The 23,750-nt window shown below is 40.5% G+C and overlaps 1 long non-coding RNA gene across 1 annotated transcript; it reads right to left on the bottom strand.

The window, feature by feature from the left end:
- Positions 1 to 235: 235 nt before the first annotated feature.
- LOC124266099 lies at positions 236 to 23,424 on the bottom strand. Its single transcript, XR_006895636.1, has 3 exons — positions 23,309 to 23,424; positions 14,478 to 14,482; positions 236 to 246 (listed from the first exon to the last, which is right to left on the bottom strand). It is a non-coding gene; the product is annotated as an uncharacterized LOC124266099 (long non-coding RNA).
- Positions 23,425 to 23,750: the final 326 nt, after the last annotated feature.

The raw sequence follows: 23,750 nt of genomic DNA, 5'->3' as shown, positions 1-23,750 counted from the left end.
AGAAGGGAGTTAGCTGAAGACTTCTTGTCTCAAGAAGGGAGTTAGCTGGAAGACTTCTTGTCTCAAGAAGGGAGTTAGCTGGAAGACTTCTTGTCTCAAGAAGGGAGTTAGCTGGAAGGTACGCTGTATTAGCAACATTCAAGGCATAGTATGGTACAGAACACAAAGAAGCATCCTCAACTGTCCAGTGCATTACATTTCCATTCCATAACCTCTTCCTTTTGTAAGTGAAGTCATCATCTGCATCTCACGGAGTGTCTCCTGGTCAATGATTGACATTTTAGTAGCATCAGAACGAGGCTAAAGTGGCGAATGGATCATGGTGGTTTAGTATATAATGCATTATATAGTAGAGGACGATCAAGACGTAACTCTACACATTTAGTCCACGTGGGGAATCGAACCGAATCTGACAATTTAAGTTAACACTTTACCCACTAGGCCACCCACCTCCCATGAGGCACAGGGGAAGTAATCACGTGATGACGTTTTCCTTACAACAACAGTGAACCAAAATGTGTTCTCTAACTTGTTACAATTTTAGATGAAAGTCACGCACCCTGCTCATCTGACTCTATACCTACAGAGATGCTGCTGAAACATAACCATGCTTAAATCAGTTAAGTCGTACTTCAAAACAAGCATATTTTGAGTATGACTTAATGGATGTACACATTATATTCATATTTACCTACTAATGATGGTCGATCTTTCCTGCTCTTCTGCTGTCAACAATATCATGTTTATGAAACTTGCAACTTTGGAAATTTATGTCTAAAAAACCCCTTTCTCAGCATTAATCTAAAGCAGCCATAAATTCCCGTGATGTAAGTTTAACACTACCATGTTACAGTCCATAATGATCTTACGTGAACTCTCCACATCGCTGGGGAATGTCAGCGCCTCCTACAAGAAAGCAGATGCCTTCTGGTGCCGCTTATTGTATACAAGAATTGCTGGAAACAAATTTATTACATCCAAACCTGCGGGGAGATTTACACATTGCGAAAAATCACACCAATGTTGATTTACAATCGTGAGGCAAGCAGACAAGTGAGGATCGCCAGGGGTAGCATTGAGGGCAAACCAAACACAGGTCCATTTGGAAAGCCTTACGATCGTACGAGGAACGTTTAAAACAACAACAGTTTGTCTTTCGTCAGTTTCAATTTACATTTCAAGTATCTATGTACAGGACGAGAGTACGTCTTCCATGTGGTAGGCTTACACGTTTATCAACATAGTTGAACAAATCGTTACAGTAACTGTAGTTTTGCTGACACCTTTTGTGAAATGGCCTGCCACTTATCCAGGCACCATAACATGGGAACACGTGCAGCAGAACACGTAATGTACGAGAGTTTCAATTGTCCTTCCAGGATGATGCTAACGCATTGGCGTCATTTCCGCCTCAGTTGTTCAGACAATCTCGTAGTATCAGAAAAGTAAACTGATGCGATAATATATGACAATGGAAAAGGTTTCGCTTGAATTCACATGTCAACGATTTGATGGAATCGCTTTCAATTTTAATGATGTTTGCATGTCGATGAGATCACGTAATATAATTACAGACTGAAAAAGGTCAATGTGTGCAAAATGGAACGCGACAGAAAATATTTTTTGCAAACTACCTTTGACTTCAATTTGTAGATTATGTGATTATCCGTTTATATCGCCCGGCGTCGAATCAGTATAGTTTGGTATCTGTCAAACGATTTGCACATTAATGCACTGCGACAAGATCAAAGCACGAATTCCACTATATATGCATGAAACAAGCAGGAGCTAATTACCTCGTAGGTAACAGGTGCGATCGTATCAAGTCACATTGGACAATGATATGTTGAGTGCATAAACAGTGGTAGCAGTCCATGGCTGTGGCACCTACACATATATAGCAGCGTTATACAGATTCCGGAATACATATGTGAGGAATCAATATGATAACAAGGGATTTAACAATGTCGGTGTGAAAGAAACACCTGTCACTGAAGCATAGTGGACATGGTGGAATAACGTTCCTGACAACGTCATCATTGGACACGTGGCTCGTTCCTCATATTCACGAGACACGTGCCAGTGACAACATTCACATTCATGAGACACGTGCCAGTCTCACTATTCACATTCATGAGACACGTGGCTTGCACAACTGCTCACATTCACCATAAACGTGGCTCTCACATTCATATTCTTGAGACACTTGCCTCTCACAATCACACACATTCAAGAGACACGTGGATTTCACAATCACACACATTCATGAGACACGTGGCTCACACATTACACATATGATATTCATGAGACAAGTGGCTGTCACAATCTTTCAAATTTATGAGAAACGTGGATCTCACAATCACACATATTCATGAGACACGTGACTCTCACAATCACAAACATTTATGAGACACGTGGCTCTCACAATCACATACATTCAAGAGACGCGTGGATTTCACAATAACACATATTCATGAGACACGTGTCTCTCACAATCTCTCAAATTCACGAGACACTTGGCTCTCACAATCACACGCATTCATGAGACACGTGCCTCAGACAATCACACGCATTCGTGAGACACGTGGCTCAGAGAATCACACACATTCATGAGACACGTGGATCTCACAATCACATACATTCATGAGACACTTGGCTCTCACAATCACACGCATTCATGAGACACGTAACTCTCACAATCACACGCATTCATGAGACACGTGGCTCAGACAATCACTCACATTCATGAAACACGTGGCTCAGACAATCACACACAATCAAAACAACTATAATCAACTATAATCAATAATAATACAATCCAGCTACGTACATCAATGTGTGCGTTCAGTTACAGTAGCATGTGTCAATGTGGATTTGTTAGCTGATGTAGAATCTCTAGTGGTTGTTCCAAGAGACGCCCCAGATTGGAATCTCCAGTGGTTGTTCCAAAAGCTGCCCCTGATTGGAATCTCCAGTGGTTGTTCCAAAAGCTGCCCCTGATTGGAATCTCCAGCGGTTGTTCCGATAGACACAAATAGGAGAGTGTAAATATATGCATTCTACAGGCCTCCAGGCCCAAAGGAATATATACACTTGACGCTTGCCGTAGACTCTTCCTCTTGAATGATCAGAAAATTGGGCATATTTTTAAAAAAAAAGTATATATCTGTATCCGTCCGCCACCTATACAATTTTATATGTTATTGTACTGTAAAGTCTCGACGTTTGCTATGAAAGCGATTTCACACACGCATCACCAACTAATATTGTATGCAGACCCAGAGACCAAAGATCAGTATATAGTCACACCCAGAGACCATACATCAGTGTATAGACTCACCCAGAGAATTACATCAGTATATAGCCTCACCCAGAAACCATACATCAGAAGTCTCACCCAGAGACCATACATCAGTGTATAGTCTCACCCAGGAACCATGTATCAGTGTATAGTCTCACTCAGAGGCCATACATCAGTGTATAGTATCACCCAGAGACCATACATCAGTGTTTAGTCTCACCCAGACACCATACATCAGTATATAGTGTCACCCAGATACCATACATCAGTAGGTAGTCTCACTCAGAGACCATACATCAGTAGATAGTATCAGCCAGAGACCATACATCAGTAGATAGTCTCACCCAGAGACCATACATCAGTAGATAGTCTCACCCAGAGACCATACATCAGTAGATAGTCTCACCCAGAGACCATACATCAGTGTATAGTCTCACCCAGAGACCATACATCAGTAGATAGTCTCACCCAGAGACCATACATCAGTAGATAGTCTCACCCAGAGACCATACATCAGTAGATAGTCTCACTCAGAGACCATACATCAGTGTAGAGACTCACCCAGAGACCATACATCAGTGTATAGTCTCACCCAGAAACCATACGTCAAAAGTCTCACCCAGAGACCATACATCAGTGTATAGTCTCACCCAGAGACCATGCATCAAAAGTCTCACCCAGAGACCATACATCAGTGTATAGTCTCACCCAGAGGCCATACATCAGTGTTTAGTCTCACCCAGAGACCATGCATCAGTGTATAGTCTCACTCAGAGACCATACATCAGTGTATGGTATCACCCAGAGACCATACATCAGTGTTTAGTCTCACCCAGACACCATACATCAGTATATAGTGTCACCCAGATACCATACATCAGTAGATAGTCTCACCCAGAGACCATACATCAGTATATCGTCTCACCCAGAGACCATACATCAGTGTAGAGACTCACCCAGAGACCATACATCAGTGGAGAGACTCACCCAGAGACCATACATCAGTAGATAGTCTCAGCCAGAGACCATACATCAGTGTATAGTCTCACCCAGACACCATACATCAGTAGATAGTCTCACCCAGAGACCATACATCAGTGTAGACTCACCCAGAGACCATACATCAGTGACCATACATCAGTGTATAATCTCACCTAGAGACCATACATCAGTATACAGTCCCACTCAGAGACAATAGATCAGTGTATAGTCCCACTCAGGGACCATACATCAGTGTATAGTCTCACTCAGTGACCATACATCAGTGTATAGTCTCACCCAGATACCATACATCAGTGTTTAGTCTCACCCAGAGACCATACATCAGTGTATAGTCTCACTCAGTGACCATACATCAGTAGATAGTCTCAACCAGAGACCATACATCAGTATATAGTCTCACCCAGAGACCATACATCAGTGTATAGTCTCACCCAGATACCATACATCAGTATATAGTCTCACCCAGAGACCATACATCAGTGTAGAGACTCACCCAGACACTATACATCAGTATACAGTCTCACCCAGACACTATACATCAGTATACAGTCTCACCAAGACACTATACATCAGTATACAGTCTCACCCAGAGACAATACATCAGTATATAGGCTCACCCAGAGACTATACATCAGTATATAGCCTCATCCAGAGACCATACATCAGTGTATAGTCTCACCCAGAGACCATACATAAGTAGATAATCTCACCCAGAGACCATACATCAGTGTATAGTCTCACTCAGTGACCACACATCAGTAGATAGTCTGAACCAGAGACCCTACATAAGTATATAGTCTCACCCAGAGACCATACATCAGTGTAGAGACTCGACCAGACACTAAACATGAGTATACAGTCTCACCCAGACACTATACATCAGTAGATAGTCTCACCCAGATACCATACATCAGTAGATAGTCTCACCCAGAGACCATACATCAGTAGATAGTCTCACCCAGAGACCATACATCAGTAGATAGTCTCACCCAGAGACCATACATCAGTATACAGTCTCACCCAGAGACCATACATCAGTGTAGAGACTCACCCAGAGACCATACATCAGTATACAGTCCCACTCAGTGACCATACATCAGTGTAGAGACTCACCCAGACACTATACATCAGTATACAGTATCACCCAGACACTATACATCAGTATATAGCCTCACCCAGAGACCATACATCAGTGTATAGTCTCATCCAGAGACCATACATCAGTATACAGTCTCACCCAGAGACCATACATCAGTATACAGTCTCATCCAGAGACCATACATCAGTATACAGTCTCATCCAGAGACCATACATCAATGTAGATACTCACCCAGAGACCATACATCAGTATACAGTCCCACTCAGAGACTATACATCAGTAGATAGTCTCAACCAGAGACCATACATCAGTATATAGTCTCACTCAGAGACAATACATCAGTGTATAGTCTCACCCAGACACTATACATCAGTATATAGTCTCACCCAGAGACCATACATCAGTGTAGAGACTCACCCAGACACTATACATCAGTATACAGTCTCACCCAGACACTATACATCAGTATATAGCCTCACCCAGAGACCATACATCAGTGTATCGTCTCATCCAGAGACCATACATCAGTATACAGTCTCACCCAGAGACCATACATCAGTGTATAGTCTCATCCAGAGACCATACATCAGTATACAGTCTCATCCAGAGACCATACATCAGTATATAGTCTCACCCAGAGTCCATACATCAGTGTATGGTCTCATCCAGAGACCATACATCAGTATATAGTCTCTTGTTGACCTTCCACCAGCCTATATTAACCGTGTAGAAAGGGAAAGCAAAAAGGGGCCACTTAGTAAGCCAGATTTAAGTTTATTTTGATGGAATTTATTAGCCACTATAAAATATAAATTAAACAATAATTTCCCTCTTAATCCCCCATTTAATAACAAGTTGTCTTACAATAACAAGTACATTCGCAGCATCCAGTATCTATCGGTATTCAGTGCGGGACTACCGGAAGCTCGCATCACGTTGCGTATCAGGTACGTCTAGTCATTCATCATCACGGAACGGTGGCGGTGGGGGGTGACAGATCAGAACGTGGTGCAAGACGAGGTCACATCACAGCTCGGCACCAACATCAGCACAATAGGACTACGTCCATCTCAAACATCTTTCTTGTCATTTTGTGTTTAAATGGAACCAAGTCTAGACTGGTAGTTACTATCATCTTCCTCCGAGTCACAGTGCTCTACGGACATAGACTCCACTACCCAGAACTACACGTTCGCTGCAGGGTCAGCTCATCAGGGTGTAGTGTGGAGTTTACGATGATCGTGTTATAACACAGCGACATGAATGCACGTGTGCGCGTGTGCTAGTCCGGAATAATGCCGGTTTTAATGATTCAGTTTACTAGCTCCAAGCCGACAAGTGCGTGTTTTATCCACTAAACTAGCGCAAGGCAGGGCAATAATAAATACCTGATAACGTCTTTCTGTACGACCCGGTCGGGATCGAACTACAGACTGTGCACAGTCCGGACAGACGCTTCATCCACGCACGCACGCACGCACGCACGCACGCACGCACGCACGCACGCACGCACGCACGCACGCACGCACGCACGCACGAAAACAGAGTGGTATCAGTATGTGTGTGTGTGTTTGTGTATGTAACTTAATGTCGAATTGCTTGAAAGATGCTTTAATGCATACCCTTTTTCATGAGAATGCTTTAATGTATTCAGACTCTATTATACAGACTGACAACCGCACGCTGTGATTGTACGGTGTTGAATAACGACTGCCGTCATAGTCCGGGGATCTCTCCGTTCACAACATCAGTACATCTACGAACTGCACAGTGACGCCCCAGCAAACTCCTGGGTAACCGATACTTCCAAAGATTTAGGAGAAATTACACCATGTGATTGAAAAGGACTGAAATAAATAATGTCAACGTTGATTGAGTAACGTCTGTCATGATATTCAAAATATGCATCCATAATGTCACCAATGGCTATGTTCTGAGTGGAGCTGAAGCAAATTGCCAGGTAACCGATATTTGAGAGATGTAATATAGCACACGCGACACGTGATTGCAGGGTACGAGGCCGGTACGACATGGACCAGGGGATGTCCGCGCCGTAAGATCCGGGCGTCAGAGCCGGGGTGAGTGGGTGCTGGGACGGCAGGGGGGCAGGCGGCTACACCCAACACCCGCCCGACCTATTATCAAGACATATCTGCTGTAATTTGGGTATTTCCCCTCGACGGGATATTCCGAAGGGCAATCTATCTCCATGACACTGGATGACGGGAGCGAGGTTGCTTGGTACATCCACCAGACCGAGCTCAGCGCCACAATACGACAACAAAACTACCTCGTCCACATCCACGCCTTCTCTGAATGGGCACAAACACGACAAGTGTCAGACACTAAAACATTGAAATATGAAAAGTCCACGACAAATTCGCTTTTGGTTGACTTAAAGGTACAGGACATTGGCAAGAATATCGGTATTGTTCAACGTTGTTGGCTGACACGCTTTTGATTACATTGGTAACAATAGTTACGAGTTTGGAGAAAGCTGAACCTTAATCTCGTGTGAATGGAGGAGAGGGATCTACATAAAGGGGACTCCTTATCCCAGCTCGTATTGTGTAAAGCTCCAAGGCCATTGTGTCAGGCTCCTGTATCGTCCTCCACCCCTGATGTCTGAGTTACAAGTGTATTCAAAGTGGCAACAATTGTACATTTTGTTTCCAGACTGACTTTATGTATAGGGCACACGTCAAACAATGGCACCCTCCGCGACCGCGGCACCTCCGTCCAACCTCTCCCCCTCCTAGACCCCAAGACGCCAGACTGTCGAGCGATACAGTTCCAATTGATTTAGTTTGAATCTGAAATATTGCATGCTTGACTCGTGAGTGTATTTCAGAAAACACTCTTTCAAACCTCCTCTTCCGCAATGTGTATGACAGACTGACGAGTTATCTAAACATGCCTTGGGGTATGCATTGTCAGTCGTGTTCAAATGAAAGTCTTAACGAGTATGGATTGCAGAAACACCCGGTTAACTCTTACAGAGGAAGAGCACACTCTTTTTAAATGTAAACTGAATATTATGTAAAACATAACATATTTTGAAATTTTCAATTCGATCGTTTGTTAAGTACTTAATTACAAAGACGAAAAAATGCGGCATTTGAATACCTTGTGTAAATTTTCCGTGGCCCTAAAAGGTAGTACCTGATACCACACCTGACCGGGGGAGAGTGTTAATCTATTTATCTGATGCTGAATCTCTGGCCTGTCTGCCTGTGGCCAGGTAACCGGGTAGGCGTGTAGGTACAGGTATTTACTACAGTCGGTCTTCAGCAACCTTTTGGAACGAACCAACTGACGGTATCGGGTGGTCAGGCTCGCTGACTTGGTCACATATGCAATTGCATAGATCGATACGTATGTTGATGTTCACTGGATTGTCTGACCCAGGCTGAACTATTTTCAGACCGCCGCTATATAGCCGGTATTTTAGTAAGTGCGGCGACCAAACAAACCAAATGCTGGTTGACTCTGGACCCGACAATCCATGAAGTAACTGCCGTTGTGAGTAACGGACCTCGCACGCCATTCACCCAATCACCATATCTGACTATTCAAGCATTTATCTACCAACATTATATCCATTCAGTCGCCCCTAATGACCAGCACCGGTCACTCTGGCCTATTCTGGCGGGAAATCCCAACAGGGTCGTATCGGTAGCTGCAGACATGTGCATGGCTGGTCTCAGGCGTCAACACATGTGAAGAGTTGCGTCCCTTAGTCGTGCATGGATCCAGTGAAACTGGTTTGAAACCTAGATATTTGACGACCTTCTGTTCCATTGTACTTTGATTGTCTGTTTGATTGACATATATCAGAATCTATATCGAAACGTCTAAGTCTGTCGCAGTCAACGAACTACTTTGTCTTCCTTACTGCCCCGCCCTCCCTGCAATGCTAAAACTCTACATGACGCAAGTCTACATTTCCGCAGATCACTCCTGAATTCCCCATCATTGGGGCTCCTTTTCAGTTTAAATGGGTTTATTTGTTACCATCAAAATTATATATTTTCGCGTTAGTGTACGAAGCGTCCCATCATGATCTAACAAAGATGAAGTCATACAGAAGGTATCGTGCCGCCATAGCTACCTGAGCTTCCCACGGTGGCTGGTTGACCAAAGCGTAACAGATCTTGACCGACTACCATTACACATTCAGCTGACACGTGACTTACGCTGTAATTAAAACCAAGTCTACATACGAGTCAGTGGAATGAAATCGGACAAATCTGTTAAATAGATTTTATCAGCTACCATCTGTTTATGGTGTATTATTTTGTCTAATTCTCCATGTCATGTAACAGGAGTTGAATTACGAACTTACAATAACCTGACATTCGGGAATAAACTATTTAAACCAGACACATTTCAGCTGTTCATTTTATTGTTCATTATAGAAATAATTATTATCTAAACTTGCAATTATGTTAACATAAACAGTGTCGTGAAAAAGGCCGAAAATGTGTTTATTATACGTTTCTTAACATTCTAAATGATTCTTAAGAGTGTAGATATGCTATATCTCCCTATGTTCGCTGTGAGAACAGATCTGACAGTGGAGATACTTCCTTAAATACACTATATCATCTCCAGTGTTGAGATATTTAAGACTCAAGTCATCCATTCAGGGCGTAAGTCAGCCAGCGCTTGGCCCCAAATAGGCGTTTTATCTGGCAGCATTAAGTGTATAGGGTTACAGGAGTTGAGCAATTTACTGCATAACGTGTTACAAGCTTATCTGAAACGGTCTCTGTGCCAAAATGTTATCTTTAACAGTATAGCTCAATCAGCTGTTTATCTTCCTTGTAGATAACACAAAATACTCAATCTATTGATAATGAATATTAATAGTTTCACTCTCTTCTCTCCACCCCGAGATTCACGCAGGACACTTGATATTAAACAGGCCAAGATAAAACGCGGCTTTCCTTTAAAATATTAGAAGACTCAACCGACAAAAATACATTTTGGATAAAAAATTATCGACGCAACCACCAACAGGCAATGTCTTATATTTTAATTGGCAGAACACAGCGACTTTGGGCATGCAATAGCCCTATCTGACTCGCCATATTACTCAATTTCCAGTTATTTGACCAAGCAACACTTTTTCCTTGATAACAAACTGCTCTAAAAGTCAATAAATCATTTGCCCCTTGTCAGATCGTTTAAATGGTTGCGAAAAGAAAAAGAAAGATTTGTCTCCCCTGGCCTCGTGACCTTAATTTCTCACCTCACACGTAAATACTTTCGCTTTTCTCGATTAGTCTGGCCTTCTTCGTCAAGTAGCGGGTGGAGCCAGGACCTCATGCTAGTTTCGTATAAATCATACTCGACTATCGATAAGGGGGGAAATGACAAATTAGTTGAAAAAAAAAGCCATGGAAGGGAAAAAAGAAGCGAACAGGGAATTTCTATCGCAGAACATGAGACAAGTTGTATACCGGAGGCGTCCTTGCCTTAACCCCGCACCAATCCATCACTTTTCCGGTCGCTTACGACACCAACAATGTCGTTCCTATAACTAGTTCACTGATTCACAAACGCAGGCGAATGCGCAAAGCTATGCAAAGACGGAACCAAGTTTACTTTTCTGTGGTCTCTCGTTACAACACTTTTGGTATTTTCTGATCACTTCTACCACCAAGATCCACCGTGTAGTTGCACCTTTACACGACTAAAACACCCCAAATCGATAATAAATACGGGACTTCAAAGACACAGGCTCCATTTGCTGTGGAAGCAAGTGTCTCGAGATGCCTTCTCGACGCGTTAGGGGTCGTTTATTCCTCCGTCACGCATCATCATTCATCCCAAACTTCCCCGTCTCGTCTCTCGCTCGCATCCAGGAACACCGTTATTCATCCGAATGTTCAAAGCGTGGGGCACGGTCGGGTGAAATTGTCAGGTTCATGTATATCTATAAATGGACCAAACTTCCTCTTTGAGAATAATCCGCAAGGAATCCATCGCATACAGGGAGAATGTATCGTTTTTTCATTTAAACCAATGTCTTCTGTTTCCACTCGGTAAACGAAATTTGTTCCGATTTCACGAATTTTGAAAGTAATCTCATAATGCTTTGTCGATCGGGTGAAATAAACTTAACACTTAGATGTTTGGTCGGGACAAAGTTACTTCCCTTCCCTGATAAAAAATGTTATTCAAAGGACAAATGAAAGAGTACGTAGGTGTTAAACAGTAACTCGAAAGGGAAATTGTAAATAAAATCGTGAATCCATTTGAGCTGGTTGTGAGTGAAGGATGGACTCTCATGCTGAACAGAGGTAGAACTGTCTTTATGTAAAACTGGTGCAGAGGTTCTGTTAGGCGCCACGTCTCTTCGGATCAATGTACAATGGCAGAGACATCGTTATTTAACTTACAAATCTCACAAAGTCATAAGGTACATATATTTATACTGTTCACCAGTCATGTCTAGTGGAATGAAATAGTATTATGTAAACATGATTTATTTTGATGACTCAATGTGAAAATTCTTCGAAAGTAATTAATAATTAATGTATTTTCGGAAACAAAATCTTAATAACACAGGACAGCTGACTGTGTTTCAAGTAATTCACCAGGTCCCGTCAAGTCTGTCCTTTGCATGTTTCCTGGTGAGTTTGACACGGTAACGCAAAGATGAAGTACTACATGGATGTTTTAGACTACCTTGCCCGACTTTCTGATCACGAAACGTAACAAGGAAACAATGCGTTAATTAGTTTGTAAGACCAACGTGGATGTATCAAGATAAATTATTAGTGTTCACGACATGGACACAGGCGTTAGACGAAGATGTTCAATGTTAAAGCTATACCACCGTGTTGCAAACTTCTAAACAACAATATCTACCTCTGTGTTAGTTCACAACATTTGGGGAAACAATTTCTATTACAAAGACAAATCGAGGGATAGAGATCTGACGTCAAATACAAAACAAAAAACAAACAAACCAACAACAACGAAAAAAAAAACAAAAAAAACAACAACCAATAAATAAGATAAATAAAGGCTTTAAAATAAATAATCTTCAATGCGGTTAAATAGTATGAGCAATAGAATCATGGACATCGTAGACTTGTGGTGTTATTTCTGTCCGTACTCTTTCTTTTGAACGAAATCCTTCAAGGACGATCGCAGTAATGCGAGTCACTGATATTAGCCCACGGCTTTGTATTTACGTGTTTCGGGTCGCCATGTTTCCTGGTATTTGAAATAAAATATCCAACTGACTCCGAAGAATGGATCTACAAAAGAAAAGAATGTGTATTTAAGAGATACATCTTTTTAAAACGAGACTTGCTCTTTGTTGTCAGTTTGAAAATTACTTAACAGAGCATATATATATCAAAATACCTTGTGTCTCAACTGAAAACGTCTTGTCGACCGTGGTTTCACAGTCTGATTTCATTGTGTATTTGACAATTTTCAATGAAGTCATTGTTTTCATTTGTTTGATCGCTGTTTAACGCCGCACTTAGCAATATTCAAGCTATATGACGATAGAGTCCTTGTTTTCAATAACAACGAGAACAACACAAACATGACTAGAAATATAGGCCGTTCATTTATTTATATTAAAACAATTGGGGCAAATAACTGGGAATTTTACAGGAAATGAGAGCTGTAAGGGGGCGAGGAGTTGACTATGAGCAGTTCCCAATGCCATGTTAGAATGGAGCGCATTGTGACAGTACTGGCATGTTAGAATGAAGCGTATTGTGACAGTACTGGCATGTTAGAATGAAGCGTATTGTGACAGTACTGGCCTGTTAGAATGGAGCGTATTGTGACAGTACTGGCATGTTAGAATGGAGCGCATTGTGACAGTACTGGCATTTTAGAATGGAGCGCATTGCGACAGTACTGGCATGTTAGAATGGAGCGCATTGTGACAGTACTGGCATGTTAGAATGGAGCGCATTGTGACAGTACTGACATGTTATTTATTTGAAGAAGACCCCGGCATGATACACGACCGGGCTTGTTGTCTCATCTCCGAGCCCGTGTGGAACGCTTGTCATTCCAATACCCCAAACAAACCCATCACTATGGCAACACCTATCAATCATCCAGATAATCTGGAAATCTTGGTCTGGATGACAAAGAGTGGTCAGTCTCTAATCATGTGCACCCAAGGGACTGAGGATGACCGTTAGAGTGATGGATAACTCCTCCATTCTGGTATGTGCCAGAGTTGTGTCCCTTGGCTGCTTGTCAGATGTGACCGTGAGATTAGGTCCGCAGTTGTCAAGGGTTACATTTGGTTTTTACGAGTGACATATTGCCAGTAAAGTCTGCAATAAATTGGTGTCAGTCTGACTACGCTGGTGAAACGTCACACTCATTACCAGTATAGCCATATGATAGCGTTGCATCTGAATATGGTACAGCCCAGGAACCATATGGATTCAAACTTTGGATCATCACCAGACTGGCCCTACTAAAGGGTATTCTTATGGACAGCGGTTATCGATGCGTTAATCCACTGGACCAGTCGTGCACGTCCCGCTCAATCAAAAAGTCGGACAACTGGGGCAGCCGCTGACTCGGTCAAAGATAAACAAAAGAGTAATTAAGTCAATGCAATTGTGAAATAGTCAGACAAACTCAGTCATAGATAGTCAATGACTCAGACAAAGAGTAAAGGAATCAGTGAAGGAAACAGTCATTGTGACGTCAGTCCGAGTCCCAGTAAACAAGAGGCAGTCAAATAATATACCAGAGACTGTTGAGACCATTTCAGCCAATCCCCTAGACTAACAACTAGTCTCTGAAATGAACATATTTTACTGAAAAATGTTCATAGTAAAGAAAAATATAATATAATGAAAAGGAGCCCTGAGACTTTCTTCATTTTCAGAAGCTGAGGAAATCTAGACTTGCCACATTTCTAGACTTGCGTGGGCTTTCTTGGATATATTTGCTTCAGGGTCTGTACGACAGACTACCAATCCCCAGACACTATTCCCTGCCGACAATTGAAAAACAAAAACAAGTGCTGATATTGACACCGATACAATAACGTAGATTGTTCTGAGAATCCACATAATCTTGGATTGAGGTTTGTATTAGTGACGTCTCTGTGAGTCTGTGTGACTATCATCTCCCTGACATGAACATATTTTACAGAAACAAAGCGATTAATGAATTATCAATCATAACATATAATAACAAGGAGCCCTGAGATTTTCTTCATATTCAGAAACAACTGAATCTAGACAAGCCACATATTCTAGACTTGCATGGGACTTTGTCTGCCAGTAGAGTCCACACACCCTCGTGACATCTTTAAACGCTGCAACGCGTCCATCTTCATCCTCGAGAGTCCAGGGCCTAGATTTTCAAAGCTCTCTTAGTGTTAAGATAGTCGTAAGTTACTGTTAATGCATGGCACTTACGACTGTCTTAGCGCTAAGAGAGCTTTGAAAATCTAGGCCCTGGACATTACGTCTGTGTACTGTTGTGATAAATAGCCTGGACCATAGATAACAATAGCTTCGGTTTCAGACAGAAATGTGTGGAATCCAGGAAGGGATGTTGTCGCTTTGCCGCATTGTCGCCCTCACAAAAACAAGCAAAAAGTGGCAAAATTAACCAAAGTGCAATAATGCGACAATGTCCCTTCTAGGATTCCACAGAAATGTCATGGCTCTAACATTAGTCCTACAGTCAAATCACGTATTGTTAGAATGGCGTCATACACTGACGGACAAAGGCAGTGTACGCCCGTGTTTAAAGGTGGCTAAAATATAACCAGATGGTTGTCCGATGGTGATGTATTTTGTACGGATATCATAGTTTTCGTGACCATTTTCTGGCTGGCAACGTTTGAATAACGCTTGTACTAATATTCTAGCTAATACAGGATAACCACCTTTCATGAAACGCTGGGCACCGTTTCACAAAGCTATCGTAGCGCTACGACTGCCGTATGCCTATGTTACAGGGCCCCGTTTCACAGAGCGATCTTAAAGCTACAACTGTCGTATGCCTATGTTACAGGGTCCCGTTCCACAGAGCGATCTTAAAGCTACAACTGTCGTATGTCTATGTTAGAGGGTCCCGTTCCACAGAGCGATCTTAAACCTACGACTGCCGTATGCCTATGTTACAGGGTCCCGTTCCACAGAGCGATCTTAACGCTACAACTGTCGTATGCCTGTTACAGGGCCCCGTTTCACAGAGCGATCTTAAAGCTACGACTGTCGTATGCCTATGTTACAGGGCCCCGTTCCACAGAGCGATCTTAAAGCTACGACTGTCGTATGCCTATGTTACAGGGCCCCGTTTCACAGAGCCATCTTAAAGCTACGACTGTCGTATGCCTATGTTACAGGGCCCCGTTCCACAGAGCGATCTTAAAGCTACGACTGTCGTATACCTATGTTACAGGGCCCCGTTTCACAGAGCGATCTTAAAGCTACGACTGTCGTATGCCTTTGTTACAGGGTCCCGTTTCACAGAGCGATCTTAACGCTACGATACACGTAAGCTTGCGTAAGTATGTGAGTTGCGATCACCTTTGCGCTACGATTGTTTTTTTCTTAGGGGCCTGTACAGGGGGTACAACGCTTGTAGCGTCACGACAGTTTTTGTGAAACGGGGCCCTGGTCAGTAAGTTGTGTCATACTGTTATTGGTTGCCGGTTCTGTAGTAAGATACAAACTTGATACCATGTTGATCAGGTTGTTACCTGGTGAACAATGTCAGGATCTACTCTACTCTTGCATGTATGATGAACTTAATGTGTTGAGTATGTGTCACGTGACTGGCTCCAGAGGGGGAATTACCAGCTGCAGCTGCAGCAGAAGGTTGGGTCACCGTCGAAGATCCATGCCTAATGTCACGTGACAGCTCAGGTGTTTCCTTGCACATTGTAAAGTCAGTACGAAACATATTTGAGTTGCACTGAGTGATGAAAATCTTGAAGTCGTTTTTTGTTGCACTTGTTTCGTGTAAGAGAAAAATGATGATAACGGTTTGCAGATTTCACATTTGGACGATGATATGTTACTGACTCAATCAGTCAGTCAAACAGTTACAATTATTCAGTCAAACGGTCTGTGCAAGAGTCAATCAAAGACTCCGCCATTCAGTCAGTAGATTCTGTCAAACGGTCAGACAATGAGTACATTCCATCAAACAGCCATAAAATGAGTCAGTCCAATAATCGGCCAACGAGTATGAATAAATCTGTTATAAGGCTTGTCAAACAGTCAGTTGAACAGTCAGTCAAACTGTCAGCGAAAGTGCAGATTCCTTCAAACAGTCAGTCAAAAGACTAAACATGGTAGATCGTATGTCGTTTTAGCAAGAGACTGATCGTGGCACCAAAATACATAGTTCACCTGATGGAGCACTTACAGTTGGCCCGCTGTCATTACTCGTACACATACTGAAGCTGACTTCACAAATGTAGCTAAACCACGTCGCAAAGAATACAGAAACTAGTACCACTTCTGTATTCGAACCCGGAGTTTAGGTATGACAAACAAACGCTGTGGCCTTAAGAGAAACCACCATTCAACTTGCGTAGCATTATTTAGCTCGACATGTGTACTCGTCTATATGCCAATACTCGACATGTGTACTCGTCTATATGCCAATACTCGACATGTGTACTCGTCTATATGCCAATACTCGACATGTGTACTCATCTATATGCCAATACTCGACATGTGTACTCGTCTATATGCCAATACTCCGTCAAACATGAAACAATGAGCATTATTTAGCTCGACATGTGTACTCGTCTATATGCCAATATTCCGTTAAACATGAAACAATGAGCATTATTTAGCTCGACATGTGTACTCGTCTATATGCCTATATTTAGCTCGACATGTGTACTCGTCTATATGCCAAAACTCCGTCAAACATGAAACAATGAGAATTATTTAGCTCGATATGTGTACTCGTCTATATGCCAATACTCCGTCAAACATGAAACAATGAGCATTATTTAGCTCGACATGTGTACTCGTCTATATGCCTATATTTAGCTCGACATGTGTACTCGTCTATATGCTAATACTCCGTCAAACATGAAACAATGAGAATTATTTAGCTCGATATGTGTACTCGTCTATATGCCAATACTCCGTCAAACATGAAACAATGAGCATTATTTAGCTCGACATGTGTACTCGTCTATATGCCTATATTTAGCTCGACATGTGTACTCATCTATATGCTAATACTCCGTCTAACATGAAACAATGAGCATTATTTAGCTCGACATGTGTACTCGTCTATATGCCAATACTCCGTCAAACATGAAACAATGAGCATTATTTAGCTCGACATGTGTACTCGTCTATATGCCAATATTCCGTTAAACATGAAACAATGAGCATTATTTAGCTCGACATGTGTACTCGTCTATATGCCAATATTCCGTCAAACATGAAACATTGAGCCTTATTAAGCTCGACATGTGTACTCGTCTATATGCCAATACTCCGTCAAACATGAAACAATGAGCATTATTTAGCTCGACATGTGTACTCGTCTATATGCCAATATTCCGTCAAACATGAAACATTGAGCATTATTTAGCTCGACATGTGTACTCGTCTATATGCCAATATTCTGTCAAACATGAAACATGAAACATGAAACATGAAACAATGAGTGAGGACATCGTCCCTTGACCATTTTCTTTTCGTTTCGGTCCAAGCACACCCTGTGATCCTTACGTTCCAAATGAATCAAGTTTAGACTTCCTTGGGTTCTTAGCTGGGTTTAATTTTAAATGAAAACTGTTTGTTTCTCTCAGAGTAATATATTTTCAGAGACTGAGTCTTATTTTCGTGTGTGTGTTTCGTGTTTATCGCCCCACTGAGCTGTGAACAGTGTATACAACGACGGCCTATAAATAAACAAGTTGGACCAGACAATCCTTTGATTAATATCACGAACCCTCATTCATGCTGTTAGAGTTCACTGACCTTCTGCCAACCAATACACGAAGCCTGACCACCCAATCCACTTGGTCCCCCTTACGACCTTATTACTCAGGACAAACCCGAACTCCCAGCTGGGCGCTGTACCCTTGGACATGTCCGTATACACTTAAGAAGGGTCTGATGGTAATGATCTACTATATTTTAATTATTTCTTTAATTATCTAATTATTTCTTTCCCTCTGATGGTTTTGATTTATGTAATAACACTGGTTAACCCACTCATGACCATTACCGACCAGATGAAGAAGCTCTAATACGTGCACTTATAGTGTGCTCTACATTGTGAATACACCCTCAGCTCTAAAACCTACCTCGCGTTCAAGCAATAATTTTAATGATCACAATACATAGTCTTTTGCTCTTACATGACCCTTGGAAGGTCACGGATTGCTAGAAAGAGGTTAATTACCTTTAACATAATTAAAGCAACCTCTGAGATGATGAAGTCATCGAGAGTTCTGCCTGACAGAACCTCGTTTGTTTAACCAGTTCGGATGTAACATCTGGGTTTAAGATAAGCCTGTGCACGAACTCAGTTTTCCTTACCAAACCAAGTGGAACGAAATTAATTTCATAATATGAGACTCTCCGAACCGATTTCAGCTGGATAAAACAGCTTTTTTAAACCCTGTACCGCCTCTGAGGGAATGGTGTTTGTTGTACGGAACAAGAAAGTGTAATTGGGACGTTTATAGTGCAAAAGCAATTCGTTCAACCAGTTATTTATGTGGTGCAGTCGAACACGCCCACATATTTTATTGTATTTCCCGTGCAGATTTTAGTAGGTGAAAGTAATTTTGCAGGAACGGTTTTACTTATGCATTTTAATTGAGATATTAAAATCTCGGAGGTTTCGGGGATTTATTCTTTCAGCAATATAGACGTGTTGAAGAGAGACTGGAGGGTATATTTATTGCTATTATTTACACTTTCTTCAGCTTTCTTTCATCCTTATATATTTTTTATTAAAAAATATCAAATGTAGCTGGTGTGAATCCAGTCCTTCATCAATAAACTGATGATCTGGTAACTTATAAAAGTGTTGTGCTGATGAAATTATCCGAAATTCAGTCAAATGGGCTGATTTGGGGGAATTTACGAGAAAGTCGTAAAAGACACATTTTTATGGTGATTAATGTTTGCATAAGGTGTTTAACTCGTCCAGTACTTTACCACATCCTGTGTTTCATATTGTAATAGTTTTCACGTGACCTTTCACTTCCGGTTCAAGTGTTAAGTTTGTTTTGCTGAATTCATGTTTCCCAATTGAGAAGGAAGATAAAGCCGGTTGTATGTATTTCATATCTTACGGAATATATTTTAGACAAAACGTCCAATGAAGAATTTCATAATTTACAGATTTACAGATTATGTAATTTTTAAACATTATTTCAGCTAAAAGAAAACAATTTGTTTTGTATAAGACACGTTAAATGTTTGTTAACCATGCTTGTGGTCGGTGTGTTCCTTGAAACCTCGCAAAAACGGACCCTGTAAATCTGGAAACACTGCATAGGTAACTGCAGTTTCAAACTCTATTCTTGTGGAGGTGGGGCGTTTGTTTTGTTGGTATTTGTGTTGTTTTGTTTGTTTTTGTGTGTTTTGTTTTCCTTTTTTCGGTTAGAGATACTTGGAATTTAAGATTGAACATGTTCAGTCAGCAAGTCACGACATACCATGCAGTACAGTCTAAATTACATCCATGTGTTCGTTGTCAATGTAAAATACGTAAGCACAGATCAAGTGAATGCTGTTATTTTAACATGGTCGTTCCGTTTGTTTATTCGTACATGCCATAATAATAAAACACTTTGCTACATTTTAAAGTTGTGTCTCTAGTTGTCTAAGTCAAAATTTAGAAATAAAAAATGTTAATTTCACACACATGCCCGGTGAATGTTTTGTTAAAACATTAAAAAAGGTTCCCGTACATAGAGTACATGCTGATCATAGTTTAGCGGTACAACGCCAAGCCAAGCTATTAAAATACATAGCGTAAATAAACAAACAATAATGGAAGCAGTTATTCTGCAGATGTTAAAATGGTACCCCCGTAAATTTTACCCCTGTCAAACATTTGTTGTTTTATATACCAAGATTTGCTCAATAATTTACGAAAACACATAAACCTACTGGCCTCGTCGAAATATTACACTTTTTCCAGCACACTTAGCAAAAAAAGTATCATCTGAAATTTGATTTAGCCCATAGCTTATTTGTACATTCAATTAGCTGGAGTGAGAACTTGACGCAATGCAGCGTCATAAGTCACAATAAACTTTGTTTTTCCGGCATCCTTTTTGTAAAGATTGGCTATATTCCATAATGAAGGTGATGTTAGGAGCTGTATATATCTTTACTACTGGCATAACAGTGTAAGGAGTATCAAAACATAGCTCCACGTGACAGGTGGATACTGTTTTCGTCATCAGGAGAAGGAAAAAATATTGAAAAAGAGAAAATAGTACGGGTCCGACTTGAGGCGAAGAAATTCCGCTTTTATGACAGTCGATGTTTACACCTTCATTGATAGACAGAACATTTTTACAGCAGCAAGTGACAAACTGCAAAACTCATTTCTGACTATTCAGGGAACATATTACGGATGCATTATCATACAGGAATATATCTGTGTGGTTATAAGTAACATAAAAATTACAATTTTCCCGTTTCGGGGCACGGTTATGAAAACTACTACTACCACTACAACAACTACTTCTACTACAATTACCACTACTACCACTACTTATACCAAGAATATAACAGTCGGAATTTACATTTGAAAAATTATTTCATTTTCATTAAACAAAATCATACTCATTGAATTTTGAATTTACTTCAACTATTTCTTTCTCTTTTTTTTACTTCATAAATACAAATAAATTTAAGTATTACAATCTCCGTTAAATGTATATATGTTGTACGTAGTTTAGTTATTTAAAGTGGGAAAATCTCGTCACTATATTGCTGGAATATCAGTGTTATATAAACACAAAATCATGCATATGTGTACAGACAGTGAATTTACATTAACGTAAAATTATGATTTCTTCCTCATATAATGTGTTTCAATGCATAAATATCATCATCTAAATATGTTCTAAATCAATGTCCGCATGTACAGGGTTCGTATTTTTCAAAGAACCGGTTCATTAAACGAACTATTCCAGTAACTCAAAACATTACCAAGATTAGCAATAGCTTTAAGTCATTTTATAAACTCAATAATGATCACACTAGATTAACAGCTTATACACTGACAAAAAGAAATAGGTAGACTTTTAAAAGGTAGATGTAAACAGTTTTGAATAAAATTCGAAAGCTGACTGCAAATAGAGAAGAATTAACAAGCAATTACGTTTCCAGGACGCATCTGTGATATATTGAAACTACATACCTGCACAGTCATCTGATGTATTCATAGTCTATTTGATTAATTATACATTAACAATAGACCGTTACTCGACTCAGTGTGACAGTACCCGCGGATCAATGACTGCCAATACCACTTTCCCAGATTGACAATGTATAGAATAACTGGTTTATAGAGTGATTAATACCATGACGAATTAACAGTACGAAGATTCAGAAATACTCTAGATAATATCCATTTTAATAAATACTATTATTGTACAAACGTTCGGAGTAAAATAACTCATTTTGTCCTAATAAACTGCCCCGATCCGGCTATACCCCGAGGTGCATAGGCAAACGTCTGGCTGGTGTTCAACTAATGACCGCTGTAACCTGGCAATTGTCACACGGCAGGATTAGGGTAGAAATACCCTGTAGCACTGTTATTTTATAAGTTACATGCACACAATGTGATTTGCCGGGGTTTCCGGAAATATACTCAATTAGACTTTTGTGACCTGCTTCTGGGCACTTCTGGACGCTTCTGGCCAATTATTGTAGTTTTAACTGTACGTGTCAGAAAAATATGTTCCCAACAGTCAGTTTTATCTGCCATCTGACTTTCAGACAAATGTATGTCTTCAAAACATAAACTGTTGTCGTTGTACGGGAGGTTGTATACTCCGACGTTAACTGCTGTCACATAGCAGTATCTAATACTCCCTGTATATGGAGATTCCCGGGGGCAACATCTCACTTAGATACAACCCCGATTGTTTGACTGTACATGTCTAAGTGGTATTCAGTGATAACTCGAAGATAAAGTAATTACGTCATGGCCAGGGATGCTGCAGTTTGTGAGTTGGAAATTTGAGTTTAGTCATCGTATGTTTGTTTGACAATGTATGACCAAATGTAGCATTGTCATACGGTCGGTTGGCGTGTTCCAACTATCTGCAAAATTTCGAATGACGAGATGATTCTGAAAGGAGAGTTCGGTGGGATTGGAATCCACGTATCCCCGTCAACACATACTAAAGATTCGGAGAATTGTGTCACATGGAAACATTTTTATTAGGCTGGGTTTGAGGGCGGGAGTAGATTTGGAATAACAAATCATCATCCCGAAATTACCTAGACTTTGATATATTTGATGAATACTTTTCCATCAGTTTTTTAATATCGAAATATGTCAAGGTTTGAAATAATTCTTATTCTATCGTGTGAAAAAAGAACAAATAAAACATCACCTCAGTTTTTGTTCATTCATTTAACTAATCAATTTGCTGTGGCCTTACATTGCCAGATTGATATATTTAAAAAGTGATAATGTAATCGTGTATTCTATTTATCGTGCCTGGTTTGCAAGGACGCTTTTGACGAATCTCACAAGGTCATAGGAAACAAAGTCTTAGGAAACAAAGTAATAGGAAAAAAAGTCATAGGAAATAAAATCATGGAAAAAAAGTCATGGAAAAGTAGCTAGTATATAAAACATCCTGTTCTCCAGTTATTTACTTTGTTTTATACTGTATTTTATAAATACTATTTCACTTTCATCTATAGTAATAAAAACATCATGTTCTCCAGTTATTTACAAAAACTATTTCACTTTCAAGCTAATTATTCCTTTCAGTGTGATACTGTAAGCAACTGGATCTTATCAAATCACTAGAAATGAACATATTATTAGTTATTTAGTTCTTAAAGGATTATGGGATCAAAAGTCACGAGTCATATGATTGTTTGTTTCACTTGCTTTGAGCTTTGATGTACTGCTATTGCAGATGATTGTGTTGTGATCTGTTCATTTCATGACGTCATGTATTATACTTGAGCATATGACTATTCTCCTATGACTTTTTTCCTTCCCAAATCAATGACTTTTTCCTATGACTTTATCCCTACAACCTCTCACAGCCCTCATCTCTGTATTGCTGTGACGGTTCAGTGAAATCGACATAATATGATGAGTATTAATTGTAAAACGATTCTG

Source organism: Haliotis rubra, unplaced genomic scaffold, assembly GCF_003918875.1.
Source record: "Haliotis rubra isolate DU_JTF1 unplaced genomic scaffold, ASM391887v1 Scf123, whole genome shotgun sequence".
NCBI classification, from domain to species: Eukaryota; Metazoa; Mollusca; class Gastropoda; order Lepetellida; family Haliotidae; genus Haliotis; species Haliotis rubra.
Note: the sequence above shows the minus strand (reverse complement) of the source record. Positions and strands in the feature narration are given on the sequence as shown.